At 39.1% G+C, this 12272-nt stretch overlaps 1 long non-coding RNA gene across 2 annotated transcripts; it reads left to right on the forward strand.

The window, feature by feature from the left end:
• Nucleotides 1–1469: 1469 nt before the first annotated feature.
• Nucleotides 1470–7857, forward strand: LOC123371990. 2 transcript variants are annotated; one of them, XR_006580038.1, is made up of 5 exons: nt 1470–1495; nt 2009–2154; nt 4273–4432; nt 7497–7544; nt 7779–7857. It is a non-coding gene; the product is annotated as an uncharacterized LOC123371990 (long non-coding RNA). The 2 variants fall into 2 exon arrangements; XR_006580037.1 differs by lacking the exon at nt 7779–7857 and having other exon boundaries at nt 7497–7755.
• Nucleotides 7858–12272: the final 4415 nt, after the last annotated feature.

Consider the following 12272-nt stretch of genomic DNA (forward strand, 5'->3'; position numbering starts at 1 on the left):
AATGGATGGTATTCACAAAAGTTTTAAAAACAGTTGGTTATGGATTCAAAGTCCCAATCCACTCTCATTGAAGAAGGTGGAGAAAGATCATTTGCTACAGTTTTGTCCTTAATTCAAAACATCCCAGACAACCCATGTTATATCTATCTTTATTGTAGGCTGCTCCAATGATATCCTGGAAGTCTGTGATTGCTGTGGACAGGAAGATAATATAAAGGGTATAGGACACTGGGTAGAAGAATGGAAAGGTAAATATAGGGACAGAAAGACAAGGAACTGTGAAAGCATAAGGATGCTTTGAGTATGTATATGGACACTATCATTGTTGTATCTGCAAGACATATGGTGGTCAATGTATGGAACAATATAACTGCTACCTCAACATTATAAAATAAAAAGAATGAAATTAAGGAAGTTGCAAGGTTCTATGAACACAAATCTTAATATGTTCTTTCTATTGCCAAAGTGTGAACTCACATGGCCAAATTAATCTCTGGTATATCTCCAGTATATACAGTGATGCCAGGGATGAATTTTGCATGTAATATTTGATAACATTCAAAATTTGGCAAAATGATGTCTCCCAACCCTACTATTAGAAAGCAGGGAAAAAAGTGGATTAGAAAAATAAAAGACCTTGAGCAAATAAAAGAGCAGCTAAGCAAAACATTGTGGACTACACCAAAAGAGAAACCAAAAATAGATTAGGATTCAAAATACTGACCAACTATACCAAGAATTTAGCAAATAAAAACAACACAGGATCCAGCACAACCTTATTCCCAATTTGTTTATTTGGAATAGGGCACAGTTATTCTAGAATTAATCCTTCCACATGTGGAGTTAATCAGGAATAGCTACTCCACTTTGAAGTCACACCCCGTCTTAATCCACATTAAAGTAACAGTGTAGGCAAGCCCTAAGAATAAGATGACACCATAGATTGGATACAGTTAACAAATGAAAGCAGCAATGCATTGTTCACTTGAGCTATAACTTGACTTTTGCCCTTAACCTGACTCATATCCACACACAAAAATCTCTAACTCACTTTAAATGATGCTTGAAACTCAAGACAGCTTCAATGAAAGCTCAAGTGCGGCTGCTGCTCTAGCTAGTAATCTAGTGGGGATGAAGTTTCTCAAGTTACAATAACTCCTCAAATGTTAATGCTATCACTCTGCATAGTGATAGTGTTGTTTTGCAGAATGGTCACTCTACTTGAGCTAGGCTACATTAGCTCAAGTGGATTAATTCAAATGTACTAACTGTTGCAGTTAGACCAAGTCCCATGACATCACATTCATCAGTATGAAAAGCGGCAGTCACAACACACCAACTGCATAACCATAATATAGATATTTTATACCCAAGCAACCTTATATCTATGCAATATGATAGCCTTGCCTACATCACAAGGAAATGCTGTGACAGATGCAGGAATAGAATCCAACTCTCCAGTATTCCAGTCCAGTGTCACATGTGTACTGTAAAGGTAAGTACATTAAAAATTGTGATATGCTCATATACCATAGTGATGGGGACAAAATAGGTACCTTAAACAGATTTAGCATACTCATTCTCTAAGAAACTGTGATTAAGTAGGTGAGGCTTAGTCTGGATATTAGAGACCTGGGGCCAGATTCCAGTCCCCACTCCAGTGACATGCAGAGGCCAATCAGCTGCTTATGCAGAAAACTACCTTTTCCCCTTGAGCCTGCATCTGCTTTGCTGCACCTCCTGAGAGACACAGTGTAGAGTCTGTCCCCTGGGTTTTATCCCCAGTGCTGCCAAAAATGACCTTGTGCAAGCTTTCAGTTATCTCATCTGTAAAATGATGTTTGGCTGCCTCTTATTGTCCCTTCAATGCTAAGGTCTGTGAAGTGTATAGATTTAACACCAGTCAGTGGAAAAGAGAAAACTAGAATGTATGTTCTCCTTCTGGCTACCAGCACATTTTAGTTAAACCTCCCTGTCCTCACTTCCTCTAACTCGTGATTTCTCCTAGGGCAAAGAAGAAAAAGGAGCAGCTACTGCTGTATCTAGTTCAGTGTCCTCCTTGCTGAGTTCTGGCTCTCTTTCTAGAACCTGCTGTTTGTGGTCACCATGTTATAAGGAGTTCCAAAGGGCTGGAATGTACTCAGTGCAGATTGAGTGAGTATGTATAAATGATGATTTTCTGGGGCTTATAATTTGGTCAAACCTGGAGGTGTTTAAATGGGGATAGCAAAAGTAATCTTGCTGACCAAGACCACTCCCATACTGAATTTCAAGTGGCTGCTCCAAACCTTGGAAGGTCTGAAGCTCTTCAAAGGAATGATAGGAAATGTGTTAACATTTCTGAAATCTATTTTTCTCTAATTTAATTCTTAGAAATAACTGAAACATTCTTGCTGAAACTTTTACAAAATTATTCAGCCTGAGGCAGAAAGCAAGGGAAGGTATGGGGGGATGTCAGCTCATATGATGAATAATCAACAATGTTATAAGAAATTAAAAGCAGGGATTTATAATAGAAACTGTTCGGCAACTTTAAATATTGGCGTCACTACAGGCACTGCTTATAATAATAATAATAAAAAAGCTAAGGTTGGAGGGTAGAATCTGAGCAGTATTTGGCTGGGACACCTTCAAAACACTCCACTAGGTGCAAGAGGAAGTAGTACTAGCAAATTAGTACACAACACCAAAGCTTGATTGTGTAGCATTGGAAATGCCACCTTTGGATGAGATGTAAAACTGTGATCCTTACTTGCCATTAAAGATTCTATCCACTTTTCAAAGGAGTGTTAAATCCAGATTCTGGGCCAAATTCCAATGTGAGTAATTACATTCTGCCTAACTAAATTCCCCATGTAGTTTCAATTACCAAAGTTGTTATTCACTCCATCTCCAAAAATTGGGTAGTGTTGGTAGTGCAGAATATTTACTCTGTTTCTGCCCAGATATTGACACATTTTGTCATAGAGCTTATCCCTGTATTCAAATTTTCTAATAGGCTTTAAGTAAAGTATTCAGGTTTGATTATGATGATTTTATTTTGCAGCACAGTTTTTTAATTGGAATAACTAAAAATGGCTACAGTTCAAAGCTTGAAACCTTGCTTATAAATAGTCCTCAGTGAAAAGGGCTTGCTTCATTAAGCGTGAAGGAAATTTGGTACTGATTTAACAAAGTTATGACTGTTTGAAATTTGCATATTGAGCACTTAGTGGAAGTTTTTTGTTATAATAAATAGGCTCCAATTCTGCAAACACTTCTGCAAAAACTACTCACTTTAAGCAAATGCATAAATATTTGTATGATCAAGGCCCTAATGTGCATTTGTAGAGCAACAAGGTCATGTGCTTTGCTGTTATGTACACAATATTTAAAATAGGTGCAAGCAGAAGTTGGGCTTTGTCCAGCTGGTACCTCTTAGGAGACCTTCCTTTCTATAGTGAGCAAGTTACCCTGACTTGTCTCTCCTCCTGCATAATTTTTTGTTTTGCTTTTTGCACTCACTCAACTCCTACCCATATAGAAATCGAAAGCCATAAACACAGTAGGAAAATAGGTGTATATCCCTTATGCCCAAGTGCTGTAATGTCTCTTTAAGATCCCTTTCTACTTACAATACTACCAGAAAGTGCACAGAATCTCAGCCCATGTGATATAAACTAATTCACAGTGACTTCCAGTTAGACTGAATTCTAGTAAAAATCATGTGCTGCATAACCGTCTTCACTGTAACACAAAAATGTTGGGATCCAAGCAACCACCTTACACAGACATCTATTATTTCTACCATTTGAATCACCCTGTGGAGTATGAAGGAAGCATGTTTAAATAATAAGTGCTAAATATCACCAAACTGAAAAGCAACCTCATTTGTACAGATTTAATGCAATAATTTTTGTAAAACACCTCAGTTTTCCATGCTGTTGACATTTGGGAGCATTAGCAATGTTAATTAAAACAAACCTGCATCTTAAATGAAAATTAAGAAAATGAACAGTATATGCACCAGGCCTTGTGGCAGTCAGCCCCAGTGTTATCAAGGGAAAGTAAACTGAATGAAATGTTGTGTTCTGGACTCAGGAATAGTATCTCTATCACTTTGGTAGCAGGTAAGCAATACCAACTCAATGTTAAGGTGCAAAAGCAAAAAGGGGTTTATTAACAGGAAACTAGTAAAACATCTCATACGTTTGTTCTCACAGGCAATGAAACCAAGGTTCCACTATAAACCCTTAAGAAACTATGGGCTTATTGACAGAACTTTACTTATAGGTAGATGACTTCTGGTGCACAGATGGAGATGAACAGATAGCTGGACGTGTCTCAGATCTGCCACGGCTACCAGTCGAATCCGGACCTCGAACTGCGCTTTGGTGGGACACAGAACAACACAGAAGGAACATGGATCTGGATATAGGAGATGGTCTTCCAGGTAAGTAACAGTGATGGATCTTGACTCACGATGTATGTGCAAATAAATGGTACACGGGCTGCCTCTCAGATGGACAACACCCTGTGCTGGGAGCACTGACTATACAGTCTAGTCATGTGCCCTTTTCCTGTCCTTTCTTCCCGCCGTTTGGGGGAAAAGGTGCCAATATTTCAACAAGAAGGACACCCAAAATGGAGTCCACACAACAACTTGTATGAATCCAAGATGGTGATTTAACAAAATGGTGATCATAAACAAATAAACCTTAGACCAGTGCTCAAAAATATATTTTCCATAGCAAGCTCGATCAATTATGTGGAATTTCTCATTTAAAAAAAAACCCAACAAACCAACCCACATCACAAAAATAAAGTTCCCTGTGGGAATATTCATGTAAGATGAAAATAAAAGCAAACAAAAAAAACATGCGTACTCCAAGCCCCTACTAAGATGAAAATAGATAATGAACTGGGAAGAAAGTATAAAGACTGTTTGGGTTACTTAAATTACTTAAGAAAACTGCTTGCTCCTCTCAGCTTCCTTGATTTCATCTTCATCTTCCATGCCCTGTGCAGCTTCTAGGTTTAAGAGGCTTACAAGCTTCACCAGAGGCTTACAAGCTACAAGCTTCAGTGTCTTGAACTACAGGTCTTGAGTTCACTGTGTCTGGAAGCCCCACAACGTGCACTTGCTGTGATTTATAAACATTACAGGGAAAGGGATCAGCCTACTGAGGTTAGAAACATAGAAATTTCAAAACAGAATAAGTTTCTGCTCTGAAATATGCCAACACTGAAAACTTTCTCCATGGTTGCTAGTTGTGGTACTTAAATTAGGGTCCACAGCTGATTCCATTGACCTTGGATTGACCAGGGTCAAACTCTTTGCACTGTAGTTAGATTCCAATACTAAGAAATGTTACCACAGCACATCAGCAAATTTATACTTTTTTAAACACACTAGTTTTTTCTGTAGTTAAAACAAATAAAACCAACCAGACGGTCCTAGGGGCTGACCTGCAGACCCTTAGTTTCATGAATAAGTTTAACTCATTTAGGTAATCTTTGAGTTCAGTGAGGCTACTTATGTGAGCAGGAACTGATTGATCTTGTCAGTAAGGTTTGTTAGATCATACCCCTGGACTTTTGACTATTTCTGCCATTTCAGAGAGATGTGTAATCAAAAATCACCTTAAAACATACTTTTAAATAAGTTAAGTATTTAGCATTCCTTAAAAAGTGAGGGAGAGGGTAGGGGGAGATTCTGCTGAAACTTTCAAAACATGCCTCCAACCTAGTCTTCTCCATAGAAGAAAGTTATCTCTGGCCTGAGAACAAGCATGGACAGTTTCATCTGGAAGCAATATTCCCTCCACTTTCAGGAGTTGTTTTTAAAGGTTTAATGTGTCAGCAAATATAAGAGAACTTTATACCAGTGTTTCAGTGCTGGTAGTTGATGGCAAAATAAATCATAATTGGCTTGTAATACTGTTTCACTATCTAAGGTTTTAGATGTGTGGGGGTGACAGGGATTTATCCAGTTCAGTGTCAGACCCTGCTGCTGCCTCAGCTTTCCCTTCTTGGGCTTCCCAATAATTACACTCAGGTTCTCATGTGAGTCAACTGACACACTTCTTGGAGTCTAGTTTATTAATACAATATCACAGCTCAAATGTCAATGTAAACCAACACAAGTTTTTCCCCAGTTCCCTAGTTTCTTCAGGTCAGGACAGCGAGGGCATAACAGTTCCTTCTGGCCCTGCTGCTTTGTATTTCCCCCAGCCTCTTTAGGCTTCTTTTCCTGCTTCTCACTGCAGGCTGCTTCATCTGGCTGGAGTAGAAAATCCCTTCCCCTGTCCTCTCTGACCCTGAGTGCCATCTAGCTCCACTGTAGGAGCCTCCCTACAGCTCTCTCTCCTTCTCCTTGGAGAAGGAACAGGCTCCCTCTTAACAGAACTCCTTGCCTGTGCCCACTACTATCAGGTAATCCTGGTGATTTGACTTATCTACCTGCCCAAATTCAAATCCATCACCTGGGGTCAGATAATAAGTGGGGCTTGGACCAATTCCCTTAGAAAAGCCAGCCCAACCTGTTTCATGTGGTCTCTATTGTGAAAGGCCAAAGCCTGGGTCCATTGAAATCAATGGCAAAATTCCCATTGATTTAACTCTGATCATGAATATATCCTGGTAAGAGTCTCGCCAACAAAAACGTAACTTTTACTGGTAAGTAAAAGTGCCACCACTGATTTAGTTCTCTTCTGGAGTAATTCTTAAATCCTAGCAGTATCTCCCAATGCTATTTTGGGGTGTGATGGAGGTACATTCATCTATTTGAAACATGCAGGTTGAAATGTGAGAAGTTAAGATAAAAGTATTTTAATGGAGTCTCCAAACCATTTTCTCTCTGAGAGACTCTACATCCTTTCTAAATTGTATCTAGCATTACATCATTCCTTGCTTTTTATATGAGGATCAATTTTGTAAGAGTAGCTTCTGCTTTTCAGCTTCATGAGATGAAATCTGTTTTTAATTAATGATTTCCTGATGATGGGGGTGTGCTCTTTTGTTTTTATTTTTTGCTTCCATTGAGATTGAGAAAATTGTTAATGTAACATATGTTAATACAAAACAGATTCAAATCCTCCTTGTGAGTCAAGGGTACATGAAGCTTACTGTAAGACTATTAAGTGTAAAGTAAGAAATATGAAGTTGGGAAGGGCAACGATATATTTGACAGATACCAAGAAAAATAACCTCTATTTCTTCAATTTAATTGATTTGGAGATATACCTACCTCATAGAGCTGGAAGGGACCCTGAAAAGTCAACGAGTCCATCCCCCCTGCCTTGACTAGCAGGACCAAGAACTGATTTTGCCCTAGATTCCTGAGTGGCTCCCTTAAGGAATGAATGCATAACCCTGGGTTTAGCAGGCCAATGCTCAAGCCACTGAACTATCCCTCCACCAAGCTTTGTTAAGTATGGTGAAATGCACTTCACCAAAACAGTGGAAACTTGGATAGGTTAGTCAATCTAGTTGCTCTCTATTTCCTGTCTTTTCAGGTGACAGGAAGGTTCACTTCAACATGGAGAATATATTTGGAAGGTCAGGTCAGTTGTAGACTGTAGAAACAGGCTAGGTGGGAATAATGTCTTATTATGACACTGAAGAACCAGCATTTCTCCTAGATTTTCAACTCATCACTGTGGTCTCTGGCCTCTGTAAATTCCAACTTTACATTTGTTCCTGTCACACCGTATCTTTAGGTTCATGTATGCAAAGTATAACTGCAGAATGAGTGCCCTGAAAGATTGCTCAGTTGAACTCTCTCTCTCCGCTTCCAGACAGCCTCATTTTTCCTGCACTGTCACCAGAGAGAGTGGACTTCTAGATTTCTAGCTCCACTAAAGAGACCGCAGCCTGCTAAAACTTTGAATGATTGCAAACTCATACTGAAAAGGTGGCTAAGAGCATATATTTTTCTACAATTTTGCCATGTAACTTTTATTAATGCAAATGGAAATTATGTATGAATGTCTAGAGCAGAATACCCCTTAAAATTTAATAAATAATTTCCAAGAGTGCCAGTCTCCCCAGTACATCTGTACAGGTAAGATAAGCCATGTGAAAATATAAATATTTTCTGTTGCTCTTTTGTCATTTTATATGAATATGAATATTCCATATGCATTCACCAAGGACGATTAAGTGCAAACATTGGCACAGACCATGCTGGAAATAGAAGATGCTGTACAGTCCAAGGGCTTTGCTCCACAGTCTCTGCAAAAGGCAGTTTTCAGTCTAAACATTATTCATCTGTTTTTCCTGCTTTTCAATTGTTTATGATTCAATTAAAAGTAATAGTGATTATGAATACTTTGTGGTAGGGCTCTTTGCTTCTGGGTTTCTCTCCAGCCAGAGCATAGAAATGGTTCTACCACAAGTAATTAGTAGTATCTCTTTTCTGATAATGAGTAGGGAGAAGAGGCAACTTCATTCTCTTTGAAGTCCTGGACCCCACCATAACTATCCAAGCAACTGTTTCCTACTGTTCTACATCACAAACTGCTTTTTCTCTGTTTTTGGTGTTTCTTTTGAACCACGCTGCATCTCTGTGAAGTCTCAAAATATTCTATTCTGGACCCTTTCCTCTTTTTTATCTATTTTTTTCCATTCAGTCATTTTATCACTACCTTTAACCCCAGCTACCACTTTTCAGTAGAAGTACATATTGAGTCATTTCCATAAGTGGAGGTATCTGCCAATAAAAATCAAAATTTCTTCCCTAATAGGTATAATCAAGCAAGTAATATCATTAATTGTTTATTTCAAAATGCAGTCACAGTGTAGTTTCAATATATACTTTCCTTTGGTCAAGACCCTGGCATGGATAAGCAGAGAATAGCTTGGGGACAGAAAACTGTCGCAATCCGTTGCACAGTTATGGCTATGTATGGCCACTTGTCGGTCCATGGCCATCTTGTCCTGTTAAAAGGACAAGGCAGCCTCCATCTTGGACCAAGTTCTTGTTGTATAGGAGAGGGCAGAGACTCAATCCTGCCCAGCAACACTGGCTGTGTATGCTCTCCTGGGTTTTTGTTTTTTTTTCTCTCTCCTGCTGGGCCATCTAAAGGTCAGGCTAGTTCTGTGTGTGAAGGCCTGATTCTGCCCAGCAACCTGTTTTTTTTGGGTCGGTCGTCTGGAAGTCAGGTTAATTCTGCCCAGCGACTCACTTTCCTGCTCTTTTTGAACCCAGTCATCTAAGGGTCAAGTTTGTTTACTTGTCAACTCCAGTGTGCCGTGTGCAAATCCTTCCGACGTGGGGTGGCAACAGCTCGAAGCCTGAAGGGAGGAGGGACCAGGGAGCCAATCAGATCCTGACACGAGGGAGTGAGACCCTTCTATAAAACTAGGTTTCCCCCCAAAATTTGTGTGGAGCATCCGCGTGTTAGCTGAAGGACCTGATCACTCTTTCGGCCAGGGTCTCCTCCCTGTAAAGCGCGCTCGTGTCGTATCGTTTGGATTCGTTGTCATTTGGACCCAATCCCTGTCAGCTCGTCATGCTTCTGGTGTCTGTTCTGCTGGTCAGCTGCGCCTGGAGTGCGGTATTTGCTTTTTGATATCTGACAGTTAGCTTATTTAGCCTCTTATTTTTCCCCTCCCTAACTTGCTCAGAATTGCACAATTGTTTAGCTAGCTTGTATAATTGTTCTAGTTGTTATTAAATTGTTAATTGCAAACTGTTTATGTGAATGAATCACTGCTCTGTCTGTGTCCAGTGTGTGTGTGTTTAAACTTAGGAGCTGCCTCTCCTTAGAGAGTAGCTGACCAAGGGGGTCCAGTCCCCGTGGTCTGAGTGAGTGGAATCTGCCCAGCTGCAGCCGCACCACACTCTGGATTTATCCTCTGTGTGAACGCAAGGGTGGCTGAGGCAGTGGCCCATGGGTCTCTTTTCTGTGTTGCACCGGGCATCGCCCTGACGAACCCGATTCCTACCTTGAGAGATTGGTGTGCCTGTCTATTTGGTGGTGTGGCGAGCAGTATACAGTACATTGTTATTGGTTTGAATTTGCTTGCATTGTTTATCTGAGTCCCAGTTGGAAATTGCCTTCTCCCCCGGCCCAAGGTGTAAAGAAATCCCTAAATAAACGCAGCCACTTGGCTTTTCAGTGTTACCCTGGTCCTGCCTGTCTTTTCCTCACTCAATACCAAGCTTGAACGAACCCCCAGCTAATTCAGACAGAAACTAGTATGTATATCATGTGAATCTGAAACTAAATATGTTCTAATAGTAAGTCTTCTATTATTTATAGCTTTACAGATAAATAAAAATGACCAGTCTTATCATTCACTTCTTATGCTCTAAATTAGAAACAATGAGGGATTATAATAAATGTTTATTAAAAGAGTGGGGAGGGATTAGAGAAGATGAGCATTAAAACAGTAGACTTTGGGAGATGAAGTTATGATTTTTATGCAGGTGTCTTGTTAACTCCTTTAAAAGTTCAATATATTAAAATTTTGAGATAAATTCCTAGAATAAAGGACAGAGGTGAAGAGTCTTCTACTTTTGAAGGCTGAGTCTAATTCAGAAAAGGTTAAAAAATCACATTCCAGTAAAATGGCATAAGTAGTATAAAAGTTATTTAGAAGTGTTGAAGATGTGTGGCACTGAGGGATACAATGTTGCACATATTAAGATAGCGTCATTCCATTTAAAATATTAAGTCTAATTCTGCCACAATTACTCATGTTGCATATACCTTAGTCCAGTGGTTCTCAACCAGGGGTATGTGTATCCCTAGGGGTAAAAAAAGGTCTTCCACTGGATGCATCAACTCATCTAGATATTTGCCTAGTTTTACAACAAGCTACATAAAAAGCACTAGCAAAGTCAGTACAAACTAAAATTTCATACAGACAATGACTTGTTTATACTGTGCTATATATTATACACTGAAATACAAGTACAATATTTATATTCCAATTGATTTATTTTATAATTATATGGCAAAAATCAGAAAGTAAGCATTTTTTAATAATATTGTGTTGTGACACTTTTGTATTTTTATACTTGTAAGCAAGTAATTTTTAAGTGAGAAGTGAAACTTGGGGTACGCAAGACAAATCAGACTTGATTTGGGGTACTGTAGTCTGGAAAGGTTGAGAGCCACTGCCATAGTCCACAAGCAGTCCCAGTGGTTTCATTTGGGATCACTGCAGAGTGAGGTACAATGCAGGCTGAAATAGGCTCACTTGAATGTAATTAGCCCAATCTTAAATGTATTATGCCTCAAGGTTCAGTGACTTTCATTGTTGAACATGTGGATGTTATAAAGAATATTTCACAATATTGGTATAATAGAATGAAATGGAGCAGCCAGCCTAGAAAATGATAATATATCAGTTAATAAGAGTTATTAAAGAGTACAAAATGGTATCTGAGACATTTGGAGTGCCTTTCTGGAAGTCTACAATTGATTAATAAGATTTGGTTTAATTAATATAATTCAGTGTTAGCAATTTATGCTTTTGCATTAAGGAATGATCCTATTGATAATGGGCCAAATTCTGTTCTCGTTACTGCTTTCATTTAGATTGGTGTAGATCTGGAGAAACTCCACTGACTTGTCATTTTAATTACAATACTTATTGTAGCATATGATGTGTAGTTATAGCTTTTGTTAATAATTCATATCTGTTGGTGCACAGCATTCTATACACATCCAGTCAGTTTTCTCACTCAAAAACCACAAGAATTGGTTGGCAACACTGGTGACCAAAGTGCTCAGTATGCAGTGAGCCTTGATATGGATGATGAATGGAGGAGGAGGGGCAGCAGGACATATTTTCTTGAAGCAACACTATCCACAGTTTCATTTCTTCCAGATTCCAAAAATTCATAATGCTTAATGAAGCTTCATCTCCTTGCCCTTCCTCCAGCCTTCTCTTTTTCTTAGCTCTTTGCAAATTCTGCACAAATGCTTCCTTAGTTGAAAGGGTATTGCAGAGAAATTAATCGGAGTTCATCTAAGACCTTTTTAGGCATGATTCTGATTTACAACAAAGCCCCTTCAAATTGTTCCAGCCTTACTGCAAATGAGAATTAAGCCATTTGTCTCTGGAGGGCCAAAAGGCTTGGCCCACCACTTTGTTGCTTCAACATGCAAATACAAAATCCCTCAGTCTCTCTCTCTCTCAGCTTCATTTTTTAATAACCTTAGCAAGCTCCACACAAACACTCCCTCAGCTGTATTGATTGTAAGCCAAACAAGTTTATTAACCAAACATAACACAACAGAATTTTAAAAAGGCATTAGCTCCTTAGCATTATCTAG

The sequence above is a fragment of the Mauremys mutica genome, chromosome 5, assembly GCF_020497125.1.
Source record: "Mauremys mutica isolate MM-2020 ecotype Southern chromosome 5, ASM2049712v1, whole genome shotgun sequence".
In the NCBI taxonomy this organism is placed as follows: Eukaryota; Metazoa; Chordata; order Testudines; family Geoemydidae; genus Mauremys; species Mauremys mutica.